The sequence below is a fragment of the Mauremys reevesii genome, linkage group 9 (genome assembly GCF_016161935.1).
Source record: "Mauremys reevesii isolate NIE-2019 linkage group 9, ASM1616193v1, whole genome shotgun sequence".
Classification (NCBI taxonomy): domain Eukaryota; kingdom Metazoa; phylum Chordata; order Testudines; family Geoemydidae; genus Mauremys; species Mauremys reevesii.
This window is the reverse complement of record NC_052631.1, coordinates 101,933,371-101,958,270: the sequence shown is the minus strand read 5'-3', so window position 1 is coordinate 101,958,270 and position 24,900 is coordinate 101,933,371. Positions and strand designations below refer to the sequence as shown.

General features: G+C 47.0%; 1 protein-coding gene across 5 annotated transcripts in view; it reads left to right on the top strand.

Moving 5' to 3' along the window:
* HTR2C (5-hydroxytryptamine receptor 2C) overlaps window positions 1–24,900 on the top strand; it is a 653,091-nt gene that overhangs the window by 295,011 nt on the left and 333,180 nt on the right. The gene's annotated exons all lie outside the window — the stretch shown is intronic.

Genomic DNA, 24,900 nt, shown 5'->3' with positions numbered 1-24,900 from the left:
GCATCCAAGCACGTGGCAAGTGGCTTTCACACATCTGGCTCCAGTCTGCTGGAATTCCCTTCTGCATAACCCTCATCTTTAACCATTGGCACAACCTTCCACAGGAAGTGGTGGATTCTCCATCTTGTAACGTCTTCAAATCCAAACTGTCTGCCTTTCTGAAACATGCTTTAGCCAAACACAAATTATTGGGCTCAGTACAGGGGTAGCTGGATGATATATACAGGTGGTCAAGCTACAGGATATAATGGTCCCTTTCAGGCTTAAAAAAATCAATGACTCTACAAATCAGTTGATTAAGGATTCGTTCATTCATTCCGGGAAGTTTTAGTTACGTCTGCTTTGTAGTGCTCTCTGGTATTTACACCATATACCTCTTTCATAGTCACAGGATGGAAAGTGCTAAGGCTCCTGTGAATGTTTGCTGAAGGAGGAAAGGCAGGAGGTGAAAAAAGGAGGCACAGAGAATTGAGGAAAAAGGGGAACTCAGTTGTGTGGAGGAAGAGGGGAGGAATGGAAGGAAAAGGGCAGAGAGCAAATGGCGACGGGAAATGGACAGCATGAGAGGGAAGGGTGAAACCTCCCTTGGCCCGACCTGGAATTCCCGTCCCGCACAAACTGGGGCAGGGCTTCTTAATCTTGTTTAATTCTGACTCAGTCACAGAGTAGGTGCCTGTCCTTTTAGGGCTTCCACTTGACCTCAGTTGACTGTCAACCCACCTCTCATCCGCTTGTTTATATTCAAAGATGGGACTAGTGCTCCTGCATTCTGAAGCTTACCACCCCCTTGGGTCAGTACGTGTTGTGTCTGATCTCAGCGCGGAGTCAGGAGATGCACGCGGCGGGCATAGTTCAAACAATGTGCACAGGTGTGTTTGTGTTAATCGCTCACCTGGAGGCAGCACAGTCTCATTAATGTATTGGTTACATAGAACAAACCAAGTGGATAGTTAATTATCTCACGGAAGATGCGTGTGTTTGAAGCCTGCCTTCCTCTAGTGTATCCTTTTGTTATTGATTGGAATGTATGTTATCCACGGAAGCCATATCAGCAACATCTGATGCTGCAGAAACAGTCTGGCTGTAGCATCAGTTGAAAAGTCAGTGCAGTTTGTTCAGTTAGCTGTGATAGCGACATACAGTTCTTCAGTTCTGTCTGGGGAGGTAGAATATGTTGTGAGCTCTTCTATTGTCTTCGTCTCAGTTAAACACTAATAGTCAGATTAGCTGCTGGAATTATCACCTCTCCCATCCCTTCCCCAGATTGTCCCATTTCTCACTCAGTCTGGGGGTTCCATTCCTCTTCCCCACGTACAGGGTGTACAAACGGAAACTGTTCTCTGCCCTGACACCCTCCATGATCCCTTAAACCTATTCTAAATAGAGAACAAATCCCATGAAAATGATCAAATATCCCTTTGCTCTTGCAGAGGAATGAAAAAGTAAACTCAACCCTGCAAGGAGTTTAGGAGGAAAAATGCTTTGTTTCCTTGTAACTCTTGACAGATTTTCAAATTTTGTCTTAAGGAGGAGCCAGGAGGCGGGTGCCTTATTCCCACTGTAGGGGCTGCAGTCAGATTTCTGCTTTGCTGGTGGGATTTTCAGGCGTGCTCAATGTTAGTCTAACTGCATCCATTGTGATCAGCGGGAGTTTTACCTACTGACCTGAAGGGGAGCAGAGCCCACGCTGCGCGCTTTTCAGTGTTCGCCCTCTGTGCACAGTAACCGTACATAGGCAAGTGTGTGGTACAGTCCTGCGCTGTAATTCCATGGAGGCAGCGTGATTCGGGGAGAGGTGGTAGTGTGGATCAGTGGCTAGTCAAGCTATCAGAGAGGCTCTTAGTAGACCAGGGTTCTATGCCCGACTCTGCTACTGACTTCCTGAGTGATGTGGGCACGTGTTACGCTGTCAGTGCTGGTCATCTTTATTATGGGTCTGCCTCAGATTTCCCCCAGGCTGGGATGTGCTTGTGCTGGCAGCTGAGCAGGAATTTTTCAACAATGTTTTTCTTCCAAAAAATGTGGATTTCTCCAAACCTAAACCTTTCCTGGGGAAGTGCCAACAAATTTTCTGTTTAGAAATTTTTTTGAAAAAAGTTTTGCAATTGTTGAAAGTTTTGTTTCAGCCATTTTTTAAATGAAAAAACTTCAAGTTTTGGATCAAAATGACTTTTTGTTTCTAAGTGCAAGTTAATCGATAGTTAACAAAAAGTTTTAGAAATGCCATCCACATGCATCGAAGGGTGGGGGCACTTGATGGGGCCAGCTGTGAAAGGGATCAGTCCCAGGAGTAAAGGGGGGAGACACTCCCCCAGGGATAATAGGTAGCTCCACCCCCTGCAAGTCTCTGGCACCCATTGGCTAGCTGAGGGAGAGGGGTGCTGGTTGGTCAGCACTCCACATCTCCCAGGATTTAGCCTGGTGCAGGGGCCATGTGGAGCCTCTTTCAGCTCCATTCCAGCAGAGAATGGGTTACTCATCGGCCTCCAGGAGCAGCAGTCCTCAAAATTCAGAGTCAGGCTGAAGCTACCCAGAGCGTATGACTGCCTGGATCGTGGGCACGCCCTAGTGCGTTGGGCCCACCAGAGGGCAGCTGGATCCCAGCAGGGCCTCCGGGCTGAAGCTGTTTGCATCCAGAAGAGGCATGCAGGCAGGCTCATGCCGCTTCTGCACTCGCTGGCAGGCTAGGGCGGGAGCAGATCCAGCCCATGTGGACAAGGCTAGAAAGAAAGTACATAAGGGGGTCACCAAGATATTCCTGGGGCCAGAGGGTTCAGTGATTCAGCCTCGGGACATCCCTTACAACTGGCTGGAAGTGTCCAGGGATGATGGTGGATATCTGTAGGATCGAGGTGCCAGTATATGTCTGCAGCATGTGCAGGCACCGATTGGGAAGGTGGTGTGATGCCAGGCGGCATGTAGGGTGGGGAGTGACCACACTAGTCACTAGCACCCTCTCTAGTGGTTTCCAGGATGGTTAAGAGAAGAAAGTGAATGGTTCCCAGAGGTAAAAGACCTGGGATTTTGGTGCTGGGCCTTAGGCTCATGGGACAGGGTGAGATGTGGCCTTCACAAGCCGAGGTCCCCACCCTGTGGCATCCCCTGTCCTCATTGCAGGGGGAGGGTACTAGAACTCAAACAGCTGAGTCCTGGGGGGCAGACTGAGGAGAGCCTACGTGGTGATAAGGTAGGGAGCCCTGTAAGTAGGGTTGCCCACTTTGTAATATTTTAAAATTGGATATTCCAGCAGGAGCACTCGAACCTCCCCTTCCCCAGGCCCCGCCCCTGCCACGCCCCTTCTCTCTGAGGCTCCGCCCCCTGTTTGCTCCTCTTTCCCCCTCCCTCCATTGCTCACTGCTTTTCCCCTCTCCCCTGTGTGGAGGTAGGAGGTGGTCCTGGCTGAGCAGAGGCTCATGCGGGTGATGACTCGGTGCCTCTCTGCCTTCAGTGACTGGACTTTGGGAGTCCGGTCAGTAGATCTGCACTGGAACCAGTTAAATGCTTGGGATAAGAGAGTCCGGCTGATGGGCGGGTAACACCTCTCCCCGTGTTAAAGTTTAATAAAAGTTGCAGCCTACTACTTAATTCCGTGCATGTGTCTGTCCTTGTTTCGCCGCTCTGTCCAAATCAAATATTAAAAGGACAAAAAACAAAACAAAATTATTCAAAATTCTTACAGTGAAATGTTTGATTGTCCCAATCCACATTTTTCCCTAGATTTTTGGTTACCAATGTTTTTTGAGATTTTTGACGTTTTGTCGTGATTTGGAAAGGGAATATTTTTTTATTTTCAGCACTGCTCCCCTGTGCTGTATATTGCTACAGTTAGGCGACTAGAATATTTCTACTGGAAACCTCTGCCACTGACGCTAGGATCTGTGTTACTGGGACACAGCTGTGGACTAAAGTTATGAGGTTGGAAGTGACCGTTGTGACCAGCTCGTCTGACCTCCTCTGTAATACAGGTCAGAGAACTTCCTTGAATTCATTCCTGTTTGAGCTAGAGCACGTCTTTCAGAACCCCCCCATCCAATCTTGGTTTGTAATTCACACACAAACCCAGTGATTTCTCCCCACTGCTCAGCCAAGGCCCAGTTCTAGGGTGCTCTAGAAAGAGGGCTCACCTCCCTGAGATGTTCCGACATGTGCTGTTTTATGCTGAAGTACTGCCAGGATAGGCAATCTGTGGTGTGCTCTCCTTGCTGCTGCTTTCGGGGTGTGCATCTCCCAGTTTCCAGAGTGAGTTGTGCCGTCATCCCTAAGTACACTTACCTCCCTGAGAAACAAGAACACCCAGCCCCGCACCATGTCTTTTGAGAGGGATTGTTCACCTCCAAATGTTTTGTTGGCAGGCAGGGAAGCAGCCTCAATGCAGCATGGTGATTATGCTGGGTCTAATCCCAAGATTATCATCATAATGAAATCTCTGCTGGGATTGTGAGCAATTTGTGCTCGTTCCGTCTCTCCGTATCAGAGGCTCATGCACAGCATTTCTGGACTAATGCAACTCATACTGGACTGCTCTGCTTCCCCAATTTCTGAGATGAGAAGAATCCCCAAACTGGTTCATTTTAAGGCAGTTCCATGGAAACTCAAGGGTAGAATCTAGCATATGAAACTACATTGCGCCTACATGGAAAAATAGCCGGACAGCATTGAGAATTGGTTCAGTGATTAGAAGTTCTTATTTAAAATCCTGTCTGGCTCATAGTGAAAATGGGCCAAATGCTCCCCCCCACTACACCAGGCAGTCTCACGGTGACCACGGTTTTGTCTGGTCTTGAAATAGTCTTGAGTAAAAGCTGAAGCAATAGGGAACTCTCCAGTGCAGCAGTAACCCCTGCAGCCTACATCGCGTGTGTAACTGTTCATTGCTGTACCACTCACTTCTGTGTCGCAGGGAAAGTTCTGCAATAAGATAACACATTGGCATGCAGATTTATCCCTATGCCACATGAATCTCCTTTCATTCGTACTGAATCTATTATGTATTTAATAATTTACCTATTTTTCATAACAATGAACACATTGTGTAATAGAGTTAATTTCACAGCCTTTCTATTAAATTTTAATTATACTTTAGAAATGAGCATTTTTGCAACATATGTAATTTCAGCACCCCATAAAAACTATTAAGAGAACAGAACAAATTAATGGTGCTTACTCATAACTGGTCTTGTCAAAACCCATTGTTAGAATAACAATGATCATAATAATGCATTGCAATGAGGTCTGAGTATCAGTGCTCTGTGCACAATTTAGATTTGTCAGGAAGGGGAATTATTTAGCAGATCCCAGGCAGATCTTGTGGTCTTGCTTGGAGTTAAGTTTAATTTACCAAAATAAATGTGAAGCTATTTGCACAGAAAGGTTGTAGATAAACCTCATGAGCAGTTTTGAATCCAAACCACTAATTTAAAAGGAAAAAATATCAAACAATAACTATCCAAGGAGGCAGAATACATTTCTGTTTCTTTCAAGAGAGCTCATTGCTAACTCATACACCCTTACTAGGAAAGTGAATTTGGGAATCAATGTAAAAATTTCAGCCGATCTCTGCAATCAGTAAAGCATGTATCTCCTCTTAATGTGATTGTCTCCGAAGAATTGCAAAGCTGATTGTCCCAACATAACACACTTGCATAGTGTGTGCCTAGCGGCTGGTCCACTTAGAGGAGATCAGCCTTCTACAGCTGCTGAGTAACTGAATTACTCCACTAGCTCAAGTGCTAGAGGTGTGGTTCGGTGTCAACCCACCACCATAAAGTATGGTCTGTTTCCCATTTCGAGCCCAAGGATTTGTAATTTAGCACACAGGTTAGCTCTTCAGTATTGAGAGAACTCGCAGTTCTGATGCAGCCTCCTTTATGCCCCACAGTGCTTCATACTCAGTGTGATAAACAAAAACTCCAGAGCCAAGCTTATGTTCCCCGAATCACACTACTTCACACTCCTTGCACCACTGTGCACACAATCCACATTCTTCTTGCTGACCAGGCTCCACTCATTCAAAAGGGACACAGCACCACAGATCCATTAAAATCCTTGAATTTTTCTGGCAGGCTGATAAGCCACACTGCTTCTCTTTCTTTCTTGTAAGGGATATGAAAGGTCACATGAACCTTTTCTACTCTGGAAAATAATTGTGTTGCACAAGGCAGTTTTCTTTTTATACTTTCTGTACAAGTAATTGTGTTACAGTTGAATATTTCATATAGTAACTAATCTCTGGAAAGCTTGTGGCATTTTGCAAGTGGCAGCTATTTTATTGTAAGGAATAGGTATATGCTTCCACAGTAGACCCAAAAAAGAAAGGAAAGGCTGTTGACTGGATAAACATCAGGTAGTTTGAAATAGTTTCTAGGGTTAAAGAAACTATTTTGATGTAGGAGATGGGTTTCATTTAATCTTTGAACATCTCCTCTGCTATTTTATATACAGGAGACTTGGATACTGCTTAAATGTTTTGTCCTGTGCACCTTTTAATATTTCCCATGTAAATAATTCTCATCTTAATTTTTGATGTTGTGAAACAGCGCAAATCAGTTTATTTTACTACATAAAAAGTACTGTGCATACTGCAGTGAATAGCTAGAGTGGAAAATTTAAAACCATGTGAGGAAAAGAGAACTTTTCCAGTATGAGTATTTACCATAAGAGGAGGACCTGTTTGAAGGCACAGTGTGAATACTGCACCCCAGCTGACATATTTGGTTCATTACCAGCTAGTAAGTTGTAAAAGCCCCTGATCCAGAACAGTAGGTAACTATAAAACCCCAGTGGCTGCTGGACAGTCAAGGTAAAATAATTGCACAATCACTATGAATTCTTAGATAGCGTGTGCATGGCAGGACATTTTTGTTAGAAATTTCGTATTGAATTTAGTATGTCTTAAGGCTTTTGGAAAACTATTATAGCAGCACCATCTATTTTTTAAAGTGCGGTTTATATTCTAAATCCCTGTCTTCAGGAGGAGTTTACCTGACCATAAAAATTCAAATGGACCTGAAACTTGCCATGCAAAATTCAGGCCTGGAAGCAATTTTCTTTTCATGAATTTTGCACAAAAAGAAGGGGAAAGAATGAGTATTTCCATGATTTAAGTTAGTGAAATGTTTACTAAGAAGGGGACAACTTACTGTTATAGATTCAAAATAGTTTTTTTCAGATTAATTTGTTAGGGTGTTTAGTCTGTTGATTGGATGTTTTGAAATAGCAGTATTAATTATAATTGAAAATAGACTACTGTGCAGGAACAATGACTCTCAAGATGTCATTTTTAGAATGCATAGCTACTAGTTTAACATCACAATAAGATTTACACAATACAATAATATTGTAATTGATGCACGTTACAAACTTCCTGAATGCACATTAACATGATGATGTTACTGTGCTTGGTGACGCATGTGCTTGGTGACAGATATTATACCAGCCCCCCATAGAGACGTGGTTTCAAACTGGGTTTACATAACAAATGAGGGTTGCATTTAGTCCTTGTCCGGGTTATTCCCTTATAGGTGGAGTGGAAACTTGATAGGTGGTTTCCTTGCAAGTCTTACATCAGCAGTTGCTTTGGACACCATCGGCCTTATGAATGGCGTTGGGATTTCGTGCCCCAAACTGAGCTGCATCTGCCATAGGAAAAGACCATCTTAACAGACCCTTCTAGCTTCTTTGCGGCCCTGAACAATGCAGCTCCTGCAGGATCAGCAGCACAGGGTGGGGAATACGCATTGCCCTGTGGTTCTTGGGCAATGGGGAAATCTGGCAGAGACCTGACCCCAAACTAAGAGTCATTTGGATCTAGTTTCCCCTCCTCCAGACTCTGTGCACCCTCGTGTGAGGGGGTGTTTCAAATACATGGTTATCGTTTCGGGTCATATCCTATCCTATTGCCTAGTCAGTGTTTGCACATGAGACCCTCCAAGGGAAATCTAGCTGCTGCAGGAAGTGGTTTGGGTGACTCAATATGGGAATTCTTCTCAGAGTCAATGGTGGGCCAAGGCCCCAATGTAGTGCTTGGACATACACCTCTACCCCGATGTAACACGGTCCTCGGGAGCCAAAAAATCTTACCGCGTTATAGCGAACTTGCTTTGATCCACCGGAGTGCACAGCCCCGCCCTCCGGAGCGCTGCTTTACTGCATTATATTCGAATTCATGTTATATCGGGTCGCGTTATATCGGGGTAGAGGTGTATTATCTTGTGGGAGAGCCTGTTTTTCAGGGACATCTAAAATTGAGGCCCAGATCATGTGTGGTTATTAAAACTTCCATGACATAGTTTTGCATAAGTCGGGGTGTATTTATTCTGTGTTGTTAAACCTGGTGTTAATATGTGCATATTAGTGTCCTTGCTAAATCCAATGTGGTTAATTATATTCGGCCTAATTATATTTCCATCAGTTGCATTTTAGTGTTCACTTCTCGTCCTAAATTATCGTGTCACATGGGCATTTGGATTAGGTCCTAAGGCTGGCAAGTAGGTGAAATGGGCTGAGATTCCTCTGATTGCAGCGTGCTGCCCTGTGTAAGGGTAACATGCTGCTATGGAAGAGCAATGGAAATCAGAGGCGTTTTCTAAATGACAGTTTTCACCTTTTCTACTGTCTCCGAATCCTTCTCAGCTGGTGGCTAACGACCCTATTCTCAGTGATTTCCATTTACTGCTTTAAAGTATTTAAATATTTAATCTTTCTTAATGCAAAAAAGAAGAAAAAACATCCAGTCATTTGGGCGAAGAGGCGAGAAGTATTAGCATGAGTGGAGTGCATTGGTTAGTGAGTTATTACCATGCCTGCTGACCCTACGGTATCCTCACTTACATCTTCAAAATAGAAATAAAAGTACAGAGAGAGCTGAATACTTGTGGGGATGCTAACGATGTAGCTGTCTTACATGGGTTGTCTTCCGGCCTCCCCGACCGAAAAATCACTGCTACAATTGGCACTAATTGGCAGTCTCTGCAGAAGGGCCAGGGACTGAATGGGCCCTGATCTGGCAGCAGCTCTTCACAAGACCTGTAGTTTAACACACAAGAACATAGCAAAGGAACTTGTTCGTAAAGTCACTTATAAGCTGCTACTTAATAAACCAGCGAGTGAATATTTAATACAACAGACCTCTGTGTCCATCGCTTTAGTTCTCAGTGTTCCTGTGGCTGATGGGCTGGGAGGCAGGTGATGTCTTGCACTCACTGTGGGGGGCTGGAATCTGTGAAGCCCTGGCCATCTCAGCTGTGACACAGACTCTATCTGTGGTCTTGGGCCAGTCATTTAACCTCTCAGCTTCAGTTTCCCTACCTATGAAAGGTTGATGATAATTATTTAGCTATTGTACAGGTGTATTGTGAGGGGTTATTTAGAGTCCAGCCCTCGGACATGCAGGTGCGATGCTCACTGGCATCAGAGGTGGGAGAATTGTGATTTTTGTATTTTCAAAGTGCTCAGAAGAGAAAATAACACTAAGTGACTTATCTGCTCTGTAGATCAGCTCAGCCTTTCACTGCACCTTGACTCAACGATGCAGGTTTTGACCTTGTTCAAAAAGGAGCTATTGCAGCCATGCACAAACTCTGCGTGAACTCCTGGCCCCACTGAGGTCAACAGTGAGGCTCCCTCTGAGGCGACTATTTCTCTCTGTGGAGCCTGTGGCAAGCAAGATGGCGTCCTTTTCTCTCACTAGCTCCCAGAATAGGAGCAGCGCCTTCTCTCGAGAGTTACAGGCCATATTTAGTGGAACAGAATAGAAATAAAACAGCTTAATGGGGGAGGAATTTGACTTTATGGATTCTGTTGCTATTAATGTTAAGAGTTTCAAAGTGTAAGTGGTGCTTTCCCATTACTGTAATTACCTAATGCTGATATGTTGGGTTCCTTGATTTGTTTGTAATGACAATTAAATAACTGAACAGCCCTGAATTTGCAGGTATCCTTCCGGTGCCGTGCTCTGTCTGGGATTAAAACCTTTAGGCTGTGTGGCAAATGGTCGATGTTACTGTGGTGGGTCCTGTACTTCTCCTTCGTGTGTGTGTGTGGGGGGGGGGGGGGAGTCAGGGCGCCGCCCCTTGCCCCTATTCTTGGACATTCTGGGCTCTGCTTTGGCCCCAGTGGGAGAAAGTGAGGAGGGGACCCAGGTCTGCTGTCCGGTTCCAGGTCCCAGCCGCTTCAGCTTGCGGATGTTTACCCTCTTTCCCCTTGGGTAGGGTTTCCCTCAGTCCTCCGTGAGCTGCATCTGCCATAAGAAAAGACCATCTTAACAGACCCTTCTAGCTTCTTTGCAGCCCTGAACAATGCAGCTGCTGCAGGATCAGGATCAGGGTAGGGTAGGGTAGGGTTTCCCTCAGTCCTCCCGTGCCGGGGGAGCCCCTCTGCTCTGCTCGGGCAGGGCTTCCCTTCCCCTGGTATGGTTTTATGGCTAGCAGCCACACTGCTCTGAACACTAATCAGCTCTTTCCTCCTCTATGTCTGACTGAAGCAGGGCTTTTTAATGAGGTCTTGGACAGGGCCTTCATTGGCTCCAGTTGCTCCAATTACCCTGTAGCAAGGGACTAAGGCCTTGATCAACCTAGGGCTTAAATACTTCCCATGGGCGACTCTCCTGCTGCCCTCTGGCCCTGCTGCATGGCAGCTGATTGAGATTCAAACAAAGTTTAATGTCCTACTCTGGAATGTCAGGTGACCCAATGATCCACTTAAAACAGGAGCCTCAGAATATCCTCAAAGATTATGGCTGGATGCGGCACAATTACAAGAAGCCCTAACATTTGGAAGCAGATGTGACGGTTAGTGAGGCTTCGTGCTAGTGCGTCCCTTGACTGCATAGCGCAGTTTAACGCAGGAGCAGCCTGTGTTCTGGCTACAAGGGCACCAGTTGTGGAGTTGTTTTGGCAAGGTGGACACCGGACAACCAGCAAGTTTGACTGGGATCATTAGAGAGTCGCAACTCACTGTCACCTTTGATCTGGGCTGCAGTTGAACTAGTGCCTAGAGGGAAATGGAACTTTCCTATGAAGTATGGCTATAGAATTACTTGTTATCTTCATTTCAGGTACAGTGAAACTCATCTGAAGGGACGGAGTGCGTAACAGAAAGTGTAGCAGACTTGTACTGTGTTTAACTGGTGATCCTTTGGGATGGTCAATTAGGTAGTTGCCTAAAAATGTACACTCTTGTGGAGGTTTCTCTTTATTTATTGACTTCCTTAGGACAGTCGTTTTTTCATTGGCGGACCCTAAAAAAATTTGAATGGAGAGCGGACCCCTTTGGAAATCTTAAATATGGTCTGTGAACACCCTGGAGTCTGCAGACCACAGGCTGAAAACCACTGCCTTAGGGGATAAATTATACATTACCAAAGCAAAATAGCCAAATCTATAGGAGTTTTTAGGGCATTAAATGTGTCTGAGTTGTGGCGTGCCAAACATCCTGAGAACAGACACTTCTGAAAATGTCCTTGATTCCATTAGAGCCATATTTTAAATTTGGTAACATACCTGAAAAAATAAATCTGTGTTAGCAATAAATTAATTTTACCACTCCATGCTATTTAATATACACTGAACTGTAGAAAAACTCCACTTGGAAACTGAAAAAGGATAAAGTAGTAGGGGATGAGTGTGAATTTAAGGGGAGACAGCCTTGTTGCACAATACCTACATTCCAGTATCTCACAGGAGCTCTTCAAACTAACCAGAAACACTCCTGCACCCATGAAAATAAGGGCTAGTCTACACTAGAATCTCCACAGCAGCACAGCTGTACTGATGTCACTGCGCCGCTGTAGCCCTGCAGATGCTCTGTGCCAATGGGAGAGAGCTCTCTTGGCAGCCGCATAATTACGCCACCTCCCTGAGCAGCCTCTTTCCTAGGTGTGGGGATATCCAGACCTGCTCAGTCAGAATGGAAGGGAATTTCTCTCCAGTAGAGAGTTCGCTATGGACTGTAGAAAAAAAGCCTATACCACTAGAGCTGGGCAAAAAGTTACGAACAAAACTTTTTTTGCAATGAAAATGCAGGTTCAGGTTGACTGAAACATTTCACACATATGTATCGATTTGGTGTGTGTGTGGGGAAAATCCAGATTTTTTTTCCAACATTTTTAAATGAAATGTTTCCATTTTTTTGGTTTGAAATTTACTTCAGTTTTATTAAACAAAAGTTTTAAAAGCTAGAGAACGAAACCATTTAGCTTTGAGTTGAACGAGCTCCCAAGAGCACTGTTTGCTCATAAACAGCATGAGCCATTTGAGTTTCCATATATTGGAAACTGAGTTTATATTTTGTTTAAAACCTTGATTAAGATAAGATCAAGTTATCTGAAGTGACCACTTGCTCTTTACTCATGCAAAAACAATAATACTTACTAGGACACACATCTGTCATATAGACAGAATGCCCACGGGTTCACATTATTATGGGACCAACTAGCTGCTTAATTTAATAAGATCTGTAAACTACATTGCCATATTGTTTTTCATTAATCACTCTTCTCCAGGACAATGGCGTAACATCCTTGGCAGCTATTGTCAAAGTGTGTAGGGAGAAGAGGGAGTGTCAGTGGAGTTAAACTGTTAAATAAAACTGCTTGTTTAGAGGATCATCATCCATAGGAGAGGGGAAAGGATTATTTTTTCCTGAACCAAAATAAATCACTGATTCGCACAGCTCTGTATAGCACATATGTGGGGGTGATCACCATGTGACAAATCACTGAGCTATGTAATAAATTTCATTTACCAGGCACCTTTGACCCCCTCGCCTCCACTCAGCCTGTGGGATTCATTCTTCATTGAGCAGCTTCTAACAGCTGCCATTTTTAAAACAACCTGAACATATTTTCTCCTGCCTTCTCAGCAAATGTCAAATGTCACCCAACCCCTCAACAGAAATAAATAAATAAATGGTACTAATTGGAGCTGCAGGACAGGCAATATTTGCACTCTCCAAAATGTTCCTAAAACTGTGCATGTGTGCAGGGGGAGGGTTGAAAACATCTCATAGGGAGAATAGTTCCTGGGGTTGCATAGTATAAAAGTTTAATTGGCATAAGTTTGGGAGACCTGCACAATGAGTAATGTGGTCACCCCAAGCCTAGGCCAGTACAACCCTTATGCCGTACTTGCTATGCACTGCCACGTTTTCCTTCTGCACTTATACCGTGTGGTTACTGAATCTGAAACTATTGCTGCAAAATAACCCCAGGATGCTATAGCTCAGTGTTTCTCAACCTTTTGGATTTCAGGGACCGGCTTGCTGCCTTCCTAAACTGTGTCAGGGAGATCTGAGGGATTGGCGCCAGTCCACGGACCGGCTGTTGAGAAACACTGCTGTAGAGGATAAATCTACTGCTGGCGTCTCCATACAGAGTATTTAGACAAGTGAATGAAATGGGTGGTTGATGTTACTATTTTATTTGAAAAGAGGAAACCGCTCCAAGTATCAGTGCAATTGAACCAGAGTATGTAACAAAGGGGAAAGAGAGGGTGATCAATAGGTTGTGTATAGCCAGGTTTTTCGACTTTAAGTCAAAATCAATAAAGCTCTGACTAAAGCAAAAATTTAACAATAAGATCTTAGAAAATATACTTGCCCCAGCAGCAAATGGACAAGCTCTGCAGGGCAGAAAGCTGTTTGCAGAGTAACGTGGTGAAATCACAGGAACCACCTATCTTATTGCCCTTATATAAATCCATGGTGCGCCCACATCTCGAATACTGCGTACAGATGTGGTCTCCTCCCCTCAAAAAGGATATACTGGCACTAGAAAAAGTTCAGAGAAGGGCAACTAAAATGATTAGGGGTTTGGAGACGGTCCCATATGAGGAGAGATTAAAGAGGGTAGGACTTTTCAGCTTGGAAAAGAGGAGACTAAGGGGGGATGTGATAGAAGTATTTAAAATCATGAGTGGTGTGGAGAAAGTGAATAAGGAAAAGTTATTTTCTTGTTCCCATAATATAAGAACTAGGGGCCATCAAATGAAATTAATGGGCAGCAGGTTTAAAACAAATAAAAGGAAGTTCTTCTTCACGCAGTGCACAGTCAACCTGTGGAACTTCTTACCTGAGGAGGTTGTGAAGGCTAGGACTATAACAGGGTTTAAAAGAGAACTAGATGAATTCATGGAGGTTAAGTCCATTAATGGCTATTAGCCAAGATGGGTAAGGAATGGTGTCCCTAGCCTCTGTTTGTCAGAGGGTGGAGATGGATGGCAGGAGAGAGATCACTTGATCATTCCCTGTTAGGTTCACTCCCTCTGGGGCACTTGGCATTGGCCACTGTCGGTAGACAGGATACTGGGCTAGATGGACCTTTGGTCTGACCCAGTACGGCCATTCCTTTGTTCTGACCTATGCTCTGTGAGCGTCAGGCTTCAGCAGGCACCATGTATATAATGATATCTATAATATCACATCAAAGTTACAGCTGGAAATGTGGAAGACGACACAAGGAATAACTCTAAAAATAAATGCTATAATAATGCCCCTCCCCAGCTCAGCAGGAGGCAGGTTTGTCTGGGCTAGCAGGGGGATGCTCCAGGTACGGAGAGGCAAGGGGAGAGAGCTCAGCCCCTCCTCGTGCATCAAGGCGTATGTTGGAGTGTGCCTGGGGAGAGGTTCTCTGCCTCCTATTGAACAGGTGGGGTGGGACTGATTGGCTCTCAAGTCCTCCCACAATTCAAAGGTTTTTCCTGGCATCTGGGAGCCATTTTGCTGTCCCACCTCCCGTCACTAGAGTTGAGATATATCCTGTGTTTCCAGGGCACGGTGGGCCTGTCCGATGGCTTTCACTTCCAAGAGCCCTGCTTGAATTCACACACTAACCCACCTTAGCTGAAGGGCATCCTAACCCAGGCAGCACCTAAGCCAAGATTTCAGACACAGCCAACCAGCCCAGAGTTTTACTGAGCCTGATGGCACATTCCCAGCACAGAAAAGTGCTCTCTTCTCCCCTCCCCCCGTGTTAGTCAATAGCACTCAGACAGACGTGCCCCAGAGATACTCACCAGCTGGCTGACCCTTAGTCTCCCAGCTGTCTTCATCTCACTAGCTACATGTCTGGGGAGGGATAGCTCAGTGGTTTGAGCATTGGCCTGCTAAACCCAGGGCTGTGAGCTCAGTCCTTGAGGGGGCCACTTAGGGATCTGGGGCAAAAATCAGTACTTGGTCCTGCTAGCGAAGGCAGGGGGCTGGACTTGATGACCTTCCAGTCCTAGAAGATAGGTGTATCTCCAATTATTATATTAACATCACCAGTGGCAAATGTGAAGCTCTGAACCATCGAACGTTTCCCATTGCACTGAGTGAACCTCGCTGCGTAACTCTTCCGTTCTCCCCGCTAGGCTCGTGGAGTGCTGGTGTGATATTACCGAGCTCTTTGCGTCGAACTCCACATTTCATTGCTGTGTTTCACAATAGGGCTCTGAAGTCTCTAGACGAAATGGCTTCACTAGCAAGAATTTTCTCTCATTTTCCTTTTTCTTCTAAAGTAAAGTCATGCCAGGGTCTCGCTATGAAACTAGTGCCCTGGTTAGAAACTGGTGTTGACTATGTTGCAGAGAAATTTACCCCCCACCCCACCCCTTGTTCCTATTTTGCCTGTATGCTTGTAAGTGTAACTGTGCTTTGCTGACTTCCCCTACTGTATAAACATTTTATCTCCTGCACGTCGGCTTGGATGCCCATTCAAAAATAGTTAAAAGAAAATAATTAAACAATGTGTTGATAGTTTGATAGCTGGGCCATAATTTCCATAAAAATAAACCTCTGAGTTTAAGCAAACAGCAGCTCGTTATTCATAAGGGCCCCACTGGGATCCTCTTACTCCACTCACACAACATAGGCACACGCGAGTAACTGCTGTTGGCTGCTCTTCAGGGCAGGGATTCTCTCTCGCTAAGTGTCTGTTCAGTGCCTGGAGTAATGAGGCCGGTAGGTGCTGCTGAGCCACAAGGGGTAAAACCAATAATAATGAAAAGAAACAGTCAAGAGTCCTTAAGAAACAAAAGAAGAAAATCCCGTGATTCTACGATTCTCTGATTCTGTTCATAGTCTGTAAGCTCCTGGGGGCAGGGGCTGTCTTTTGTTCTGGCTTTGTACAGCACCTGGCACAACGGGAGCCTGGGCCATGACTAGGGCTGCTTGGCTGTATGATCATTCCAAATAATAATAAAAAGGGACCCAGAGGGAACGTCCTGGGTGTGTGACACATGAACTCTGGTAATATAATATCCTAGAACGCTTTGCCAATGTCCGTGCTCGGCCGACTGTCTCAGAGGAGTATCTCCTCGCTTGTTAAATGAAGCACTTGAGTCAGTAACACTTGAGCCTAATTGTAAAAACCTCTTCAGTCTAGTGCAGCTTTAATTTTGAAACCCAAATTGGGACCCAAATTATTGCCCTGTGCTTAGAAAAGGCTGTTAAATGTCTGTAAGCAGCACCAATTTGGGGTCATGCCACAGAGAGCTGTAACCCATAACCTGCAGGCTTTCAGACACGACTAGCTGTTGCACACACAATCAGATTAATGTTTCCGGAGACATGCTGAAAAATAGCCTTGGCTCCACTGAAAGGAGTAATAGCTTTCGGGAGCCTTTCATTAGGAGCCTGCGTTTGATATGGTAATCCCAGAGCACAGTTAGAACCAGCATAGTAATTTCTGCCCCTTTCCATTGGGCGAGAGGACGACTATGACGTATCCTTTCTTCCTCACCCACAGCCTCCCACCAAAAAATCATTTTGATGGATCTTCAAGAGCTGTTAATTTCTTCTTGCATCTGGTCACCCCCAATCGCTGCAGTGATTGTCTTCCCTCTCATAAGCAGAAAGTGGACTCCTTTCTACAGCTAGGAATCGTACGTCCTGAAATCATTGGGTTTACCCGTTAGCTCACTGTATGTGCATCTAGCAGCAATCAATGCTTTCCATCGTCCGGTTGACTACTACTTGGTGTTCATGCATCCTATGATCAGGAGATTTCTGAAAGGCCTCGTCAAAACCTTCCCTCTTGTGTCGGTGGCAACGCTTCATTGGGATCTTAACCTGGCTCTGTCAGCACTTAGGAACTGGCCATTTCAGCCATTGGCCTCCTGCTTGCTTCTGCATTTATCCACAAACGTGGCCTTCTCACAGCTATCACTTTGCTCAGAGACTAGGGGAAATTGCGGCTGTTACGGTGGAGCCTCCCTATATAGTATTTCGCAAAGAGCAAATGTCCCTCAGATCAAATCCCTGATTTATCAAATTGCCTGTGAATTCCACCCAAATTAGACTGCTCATCTGCTGGGATTCTCCCCCAAACCTCACGACTCCAGGACGACAGGGAGCTCCATGCTCGGCATGTTTGTAGAGCTACGGTTTTCTACCTATAGAGGACGAAGTCCTTTAGAAAATCCCTGAGATTATTTGTCTATTTCATCAAGCGGAGGGGGAAAACAATGTCATAGCAATGGATCTCCAGCTGCATCTGACTGTGTTGTGGCCAGACACCCCTTTTCCTCAGGGTGTGAGGCCCACTTGACTGGAGCGCACGCTGCCGCTATAGCATCTCTCCAAGGTGTGTGCCTCTTGTGGAAATCAGGAGAGCGGCGACATGGAACCCACTGCAGACCTGTACCAGATACTGTGCTTTGGTCCAGGCTTCTTCAGCCAGTTCTTCCTTCAGTGTGTGGTGAAGCATGGACCCTTGCGTCCCCCTCCCCCATCAGTGAGCAGTGCCTGTGAATCCCCTACAATGAATTCCCACAGGGACTGGCACTTGCAGGAGGAAGGGAAGGTTATTGGCCTTACAGTCATTGGAGTTCTTTGTGATGGGTGGTGTCTATAGGTATTCATGACCCACCCTCCTTCCCCTCTGCTCTGATCCTCTTGTGGTTTGCAGTAGAGTAGGAACTGGACAGGCAGTCAGTCCATGCCGCCCTTTATGCTCTTGGCTCAGCGTAAGGAGGCCCAGGGCAGTGGCGCAGACCAACGGCTAGTGCTAATGAAGAATCTTCCAGTCTCAGGTGAGTGCAGTGCACGTGCAGCCACAGTGAATCCTCAGGGACCAGACGCAGTGAAGAACTCCAGTTACTATAATGTAAATAACTTTCTTTCCTGCTCCCTGTTGGAGTATTTAGTTGCAGAATCTGAATTACCCTGTGTTTACCTTCATTCCTTATCACTCCCCTTTCCCTTCTATTGTTTGTTACTCCCACTTCGTTGCCTCTTGTCTTAAACAAGGTGAGTTTAGCATGAGGGTGGGTTGGTCCGTAGGTTATTTTGGAAATGCCTTCATGCTTTGGCTTCAACATAGGAAGAACTGTTTGTGTGCTCGATGTTATCTGTGTGTCTGGAGGCTTGATAAGAGTGCATAGTCCAGGTTTAAAAAAGGCACCGCCTCTCTCTCTGAACACCCGGGTGCAGGATAAAGGGGACGGCAGTTCAGCCGTGCTGGTGAAGTCTAATCAATCACTATTAGCTCTAGGCTCAAAAAGAGATGGTCTGAATTCCTTCTTGAAAGTCTTGCCCATAGGCGCGGGTATCTTTAGCGTGAGGGCAGCTGTGTCAGAGTCGGGAAATAAGAGGCTGTGTATATTTGTAGTCTATGATTGTGTCTGTTATGTGGCATTCATGAGTGTGACAGGTGACTAGTGTACGATGGGGCTAGCAGATCATACAGAAAAGCGCACTCTGCCCCTCTACGAATATAGAGCAATACGGTGCTGGAGCAGGGCAGTTACCCCACTCCTGGATAAACGGAGTGAGAGCAGCTGAGGGAGGCTGGCTGGGTAACTGGCCACAGGTGGCCCTGCTAAGAGGGCTGTGAGTACAGAGCAGAGAGAGTCTCGCTCCAGCCTTGGAGTGAGAAGGGCCTAGCTGCCTGGGAGAGACAGGGTACCTTCGACAGAGCAGTGCTGGGGAAGGGGCAGGCTGAGTGGGGAGCTCAGGCCAGGCTACCTCCCAGGCTGAGCCCTGGCAGGAAGGCCTAAGGAGGGACTGGGGCTGCAGGGAGACAGCTGGGGCTAGAAAGGCAGCAGGTCCAACCCCCTTGCCAGTGATGAGTGGTTTACAGACTGCAGTCTGCCCCAGAGAAAGGGGGCTAGATGACAACTGGCAGTAGCCACTGAGGCAAGGTGGGCCTAGGGGGAGGGGAGTTCCCTGGGAGGGGAGACCCTGAGTGTGGGGCTGCTGCTGTGGGGCAGCATCCCAAGATAAGGGGGCCTGAAGTGCCTGAAGAACAGTGGTGGAGATGGAGGAGGAAGCAGGTACCGGTCGGGAGATACCGGCCAGCCGGAGGCGCTCCAAGACTGGACTGAACTAATTCCCAGACTGACCAGCAGGCGGCGCCGTGGCGGTGAGCACCCGCCGTGTTACGGGTGCATTATAACTACAGCAGAAAAATGCAGCTAGTTCAGCACGTGTGTGGCGGGCCTGCTAACCAGGCAGTCGGAGAGGCTGGCCAACAGCTAACAGATTTCTTGGCTGGAAAGTGGCAAAATGTGCCAAGCATTTTTAATAATTCTATGAGTTGGCAGAAATCTGGAGTAACGAACAGTGTGCAAATAGCCCAGAGAGCTGAGCCTTTCCCATGGCCCTTTCTTTGGCAGTCCCCTCCGACTGGCTGATTCAGATCTGCGTCGGCTCTCGCAGCACCGGAACGCTCCTGGCAAACGGGGTGGCTCCCTCGTTGTGATGACCGTATTACGGGAGTTGGTCTCCCTGGCCTAGGGGTTCGGTCGCGCAAGCAGCCCTGCAGTATGGCACTGGGGTACCAGGTCTAGGGAAAGCAATGGGATTTCTCATTGTTAAAACAAACAGCAGCTTCAGAGCTCGGCTTACAAAAATAAAGAGCTGGGTGTGCAGCTGTAGATGTCTGACGGACAGAGGCTCTGTGGGAGGAAAGAGAAATTTCTAGGTGCTCCTCCTTGGAACATACATCTCAGTGGTTTGTTCTGTCAGCCCCGTGCCGTGGAAAGGCGAGGCTACGGCGCTGCCACCCAGTGGTGCCGGGCTGAAGGAGTAGCTGAGTGGAGGTGGCTGGCCCATGAGACGTCCAGCTGGGCTTGAGAAGCTACTATGGGATATCGAAGAGCGGCTACAGAAAATGGCGTGGCTAGCTCTCCGCCTCCCCCTGCTTTCCCTGCTGTTTGTTCTCAGGTGGAGGATGTACCCTGGCTGGTGTGCGGCGGTGGTGGGTGTGTTTACACAGCACGGGGGATATTTCAGTGCACACTGCACCGTTTCATAGGCAGGGCTAGCGGCTGCTGCTGTGTACCTGCTGTGGGACGGGGTGAGGGGTGTTGTGTGGAACCACTGGCCCTGGCTGGGAACTGGCTCGTCTCAGGAAGGCGGGAGGTTTCTGGGCTGCTGAGGGGAGGGGCTAGTTCAGGGTCTAGGTTGGAGCAAGCCTCTCTCTGCAAGAACCATTTCCCTCCTCAGCCGGTGGCCCTGCTGCCCTTTCCTGACCTCGCTTACGAGGCGGAGACGTGGCTCAGATCAGCAGGGGAAGGAGCCAGCACGGAGCCCAGCCTGGTTATCCGGGGGGAGGCGAGTCAGTGACCAGCCAGCGAGAGGACAGTGCCTTTCGGAGGGGTGGTGTGTGGATGCTCACTACAGGGCTTCGGGAGCTCAGGAAAGCAGCGGGCTCTCTGTGTCTTTGGGGTGAGGGACAGGGTGACCAGATGTCCTGATTTCATAGGCAGGGGCGGCTCTAGCTTTTTTGCCGCCCCAAGCACGGCAGTCAGGCAGCCTTCAGCAGCGCACCTGCAGGAGGTCCCTGGTCCCGCGGATTTGGTGTACCCACTGCCGACTTGCTGCCGAATCCGCAGGACCAGCGGACCTCCTGCAGGCGTGCCGCCGAAGGCTGCCTGACTGCTGCCCTCGTAGGGACTGGCAGGGCTTCCCCCGCGGCTTGCCGCCCCAGGCATGCACTTGGAGCACCGGTGCCTGGAGCCGCCACTGTTCATAGGGACAGTCCTGATATTCCAGGCTTTGTCTTATTTAGGCGCCTATTCCCCCCCCACCGCCATCCCGATTTTTCACACTGGCTGTCAGGTCACCCTCGTGGGGGAAGAGAGGGAGTAAAGATGAGAAGAGGGGCAGGCGTGCTGGGCCAGGGGTGCCACGGTGCCTGGGATATGAGAGACAAGCAGTCTAGTCATGCGGGCCGTAGCAGGAGACAGCACGCCGCTCACTGATGCGCTAAGAAGGGCTCTTAGCTGGGGCTGGACCCAGGGGTGTGAAAGGAGTGGAAAATTACAAACAGCCCCTAAAACCAGAGCGCTACCCCAGTGCTCTGTGTTCGAGGATTCCCTCACAAATGTCACTTTTTGTGAACTAGTCAATGGGCCTGGTCCGGGCTTTTTGCCTAGTTGGGGTTTCTTTGAGGGGGGAGGGGTGCAGAAGCCTTCCCTCCCCCACCCACTTAGTGTATGGATTAGGCAGGTCTGTGGATAACCTCCCAAATACACGGCCTCTGCTAGCGGGTGAGATGACTGCTTCAGACCATTGTTCTAGCTGCTCCTGGAGGGGGAGCTGGATAGACAGATGTGCATGCTGTGTCAGGGAGCACAGCCTGGGCATGGCCGAGGAGTTGGGATTGCTTATAGGGTTAGCCCTCCCGCCTCCACTCGCACCCAAGGGCCCGAGGTGCGAGGGCCCTGCGAGTCCTAACATCCGCCCCGCGCTTGGCAGGGGTTCTCCGGTGCCACCCGGAAACCTGAACTAGAGTCTCTAGAAATGCGCCTGCCCAATGCACTTGGGTTAATGAAATGAAATCCTGTTTCGGGGAGGGGGAGAACTGGATGGAATCTGGTCAAACAGTCTCTGGTTCCGAGTGAGTTCTGCAAGTCGGGGCAGCTGGAATGTTCCCGGAGGCCATAATCCCATTATAGAGCCAGATTGCTCAGGCTCGAGACCCTTTCCAAAAGCATCAATCAGGCATTGGAGAAAGGTTCAATGCAGTGTGTACTAATCTAGCATAGTGCTTCTCATTGTTATTAATTGATGGCCTGTCCCTTTAACTACAGTAAGCTATGACAGCTGCTTTTATCAATCTTTCTGAGAAAGTCAAAGAAAATATTTCCTGATTCAGACCAGAAGAATCATTCAGGCTCCCACAGCCCGAAGCTTATTATGGGCAAATGGGTTGAAATTCCTAAGTGGTTCACTCACCCTATATTGACACAACATTTCCCTAGAGTTTCAAGTGGTACAAGTTACTGTGGTCCCAATTCAGCAAAGCATTTAAGCATGTGCTTTAACTTATGGTGCTGATCCCGTGCATAATACTGCTGTGACAGAGAACGGCATGCTGGACTTTGTTTTTTAATTTAGAAAAATTCCTTCTGCATAAAATATGGACATCTTTAATATATTGGCTGGTGTAAATCAGGGGAAGTCACTGGAATGATGCTGAGGACTTGGTCCATGGAATTTGCAGTCAGGGTTTTAAATGTTGTGCATAGAAGAGACTGCCACTCAATGGAATCCTATATTTTTGTTTACATCATAAAGGCCAGATTCTGATCTCACACTGGTACAACTCTATTGACTTCTGTAGAGTTAATCTTGATTTACCCCTGTTTTAAATGATCAGAATAATGCCCTAAATGTTCAGTGAATGCACAGTCAGAGAAAACTTGAGTGTGTGGGACTCAACTCTTTTGATATTGTGTAGTTAGAAAGTTTGGGTTCTTGGGGATCAAAACCAACAATCCTTCTCCTCCCTTTTGTAGGTTATTGATCTTTTAATTGTTATGATCTCCGTTGGCTCAAGAATAAATTCTAGGTCCCACCCCTGCTCCTGGGGTATTGATTTTGAAGAGACAGTTATGACCAGAGAATTTTTAAATTTTATATCCAGGACTGCTGCAAATGAAATGGCAACCATGGAGCCAGATTCACTTTTATTGAAATGCCACCAGCCAAATGTTTCCAGTCACCTCCCATATGTATGTAATTGAAATGTGGTGAGCATTTTGCCAAGTGCGTGAATTGGCAGTGACTTTTAGCCAGCCTATCCATATACAAGTTTGGTTTTTAAATTAAGATGGACTATGTAAAATGACTAACTCCTTTTTTAATAGTGACATATCGAAACCTTTCTCTTTATTGATGGTTGTCTTGGGAAATAATCAGGCTCATTTATTATTAAAGACTCCCAGCAGTGTCCAGACATGTATAAAGACAAGGGGTGGGATTTTCAAGTGCACCTAAGTGACTTAGGAGCATGAAAGCTGTTCAAATCAATGGAACTTGTTGACATAAGATATTTGGGTGCATATTAAAAATTCAGCCCAAGATCCTATAAGCCAAAGAGCCTGCAACTGAAGGCCCCACTGCTGCACTGAGAACTGCGTGGGCAGACCCTGTGCCTGGATGGAGTCCCGTTGACTTCCGTTTGGCTGTGTATGGGTGTTTACACCATTCACAGCGCAGTGGTGGGCCCTAACTGGACAAGTACAAACCACGGATGGGGAAGAAAAGGATAAGCAGCATGGTGGCTTAGCACACACCGTATTTCACGTGTGTTGGGGTTTTTGTGTCTTTTTGTATATTCTTTATATTTATTTGGTGAGGAACCAGGGTCCATGGACCTTTTGGAATAGGGTGTTTTAAGGAGGGACTTGGAGGACAATAGGGATGAGTTAGTGGGTCAAGGAAGAGGAGTCTCAGGACTAAGAAGCCACAGGGAAGAAAGTACAATAATGATTAACACAACCGTCACAGTGCAACCTTCCTTTCCAGCCAGGCCATACTGACTATTTATTATTTATTTGCAGTAGCATCCATTATATGCTAGTGGCACCTTCAAAATGCTTGAGGCCAGTCCTGCTTTCAGGAGGTCACAATTCAAGGATAGACAAGTGAGCACGGGATGGGAAGCAACTACTGGCAGTTTACATACAAGCCAATGTGATCCACTGAAAGCGGCATGACATACATGGGGACTGCCACAGACTTTGGGTGAAATCATCAGTAGAGCCAGGTTTTCCCCATGGGCAGTGTGGGAGAATGTGTGGAGGTGATTATGTGAGAAGTTGGCAGGCCAGGCTGGGATCAGTGGTAGGGTGAGAGATGGATGCTGGGGAGCAGGCATGAGGGGGGATTTGGAGGGAGGAGTGGAGTTAAACACATCTTTGAAACGTGTGACAAGAAGCTTTAACTTGATGTGATTTGACCCCCTTCCAGTTTGCAGGTGCAGTACCTGCTTCCCCGGGGATGGGGAGATGGCTCCCAGCAGTGGCCAGATTGCTGTTTAGCATGGAGGTTGCTAATGAGCATGCCTCGCTATTCATTTATTCCATATATTCCCCCCCTCCCGCTTTCCTTTGTAGTCCTCATCATAGGTAACGTTCAGCTCAAATGTCCCCGAAGTCTGGGGGAGCTGCTGCATTGGCTGTATGAGCTGGGCCCATCCCTGCTTTTATAGCAGCAAGAGTGATGTGCTGCTGTGCAATCTGCAGAGCTGAGCCTGGCCCAGGCTACTGCTTACAGCCTTTGCTGTCAGCTCCCTCAAATGCATTGGGCGAGATCATCAGCTGGTGTAAATTGGCCGTGCTCCCCTCAGGCACTGAAGATGCTCTTAACGTCTGTTTGCGCCAGCTGGGGATCTGGCCCTCAGTCGCTGCGCTATGCTGGCATTGATGTAGGAGGCTGGACTGGTCAGTGTTCATAACGTTTCAGGCAGAACTCTAAAGTAACTCGTGTTTCCTGTTCTAATAAAACCCTGTCACATTAAAGTGACTGGCCGGATATGCCCCTGGCTCTTGTGCCATGCCTGGGCTGCCCTGTGTCTGTGGAATTAGAGTAACCCAGATAACTAGCTGGTGCATGCCCCTGGGCAGTACTAGAGTGTGTGTGACAGAGGGACTGCAGAAGATGCCATCCAGCAAGTCTGCACTCTGACACTGGGGC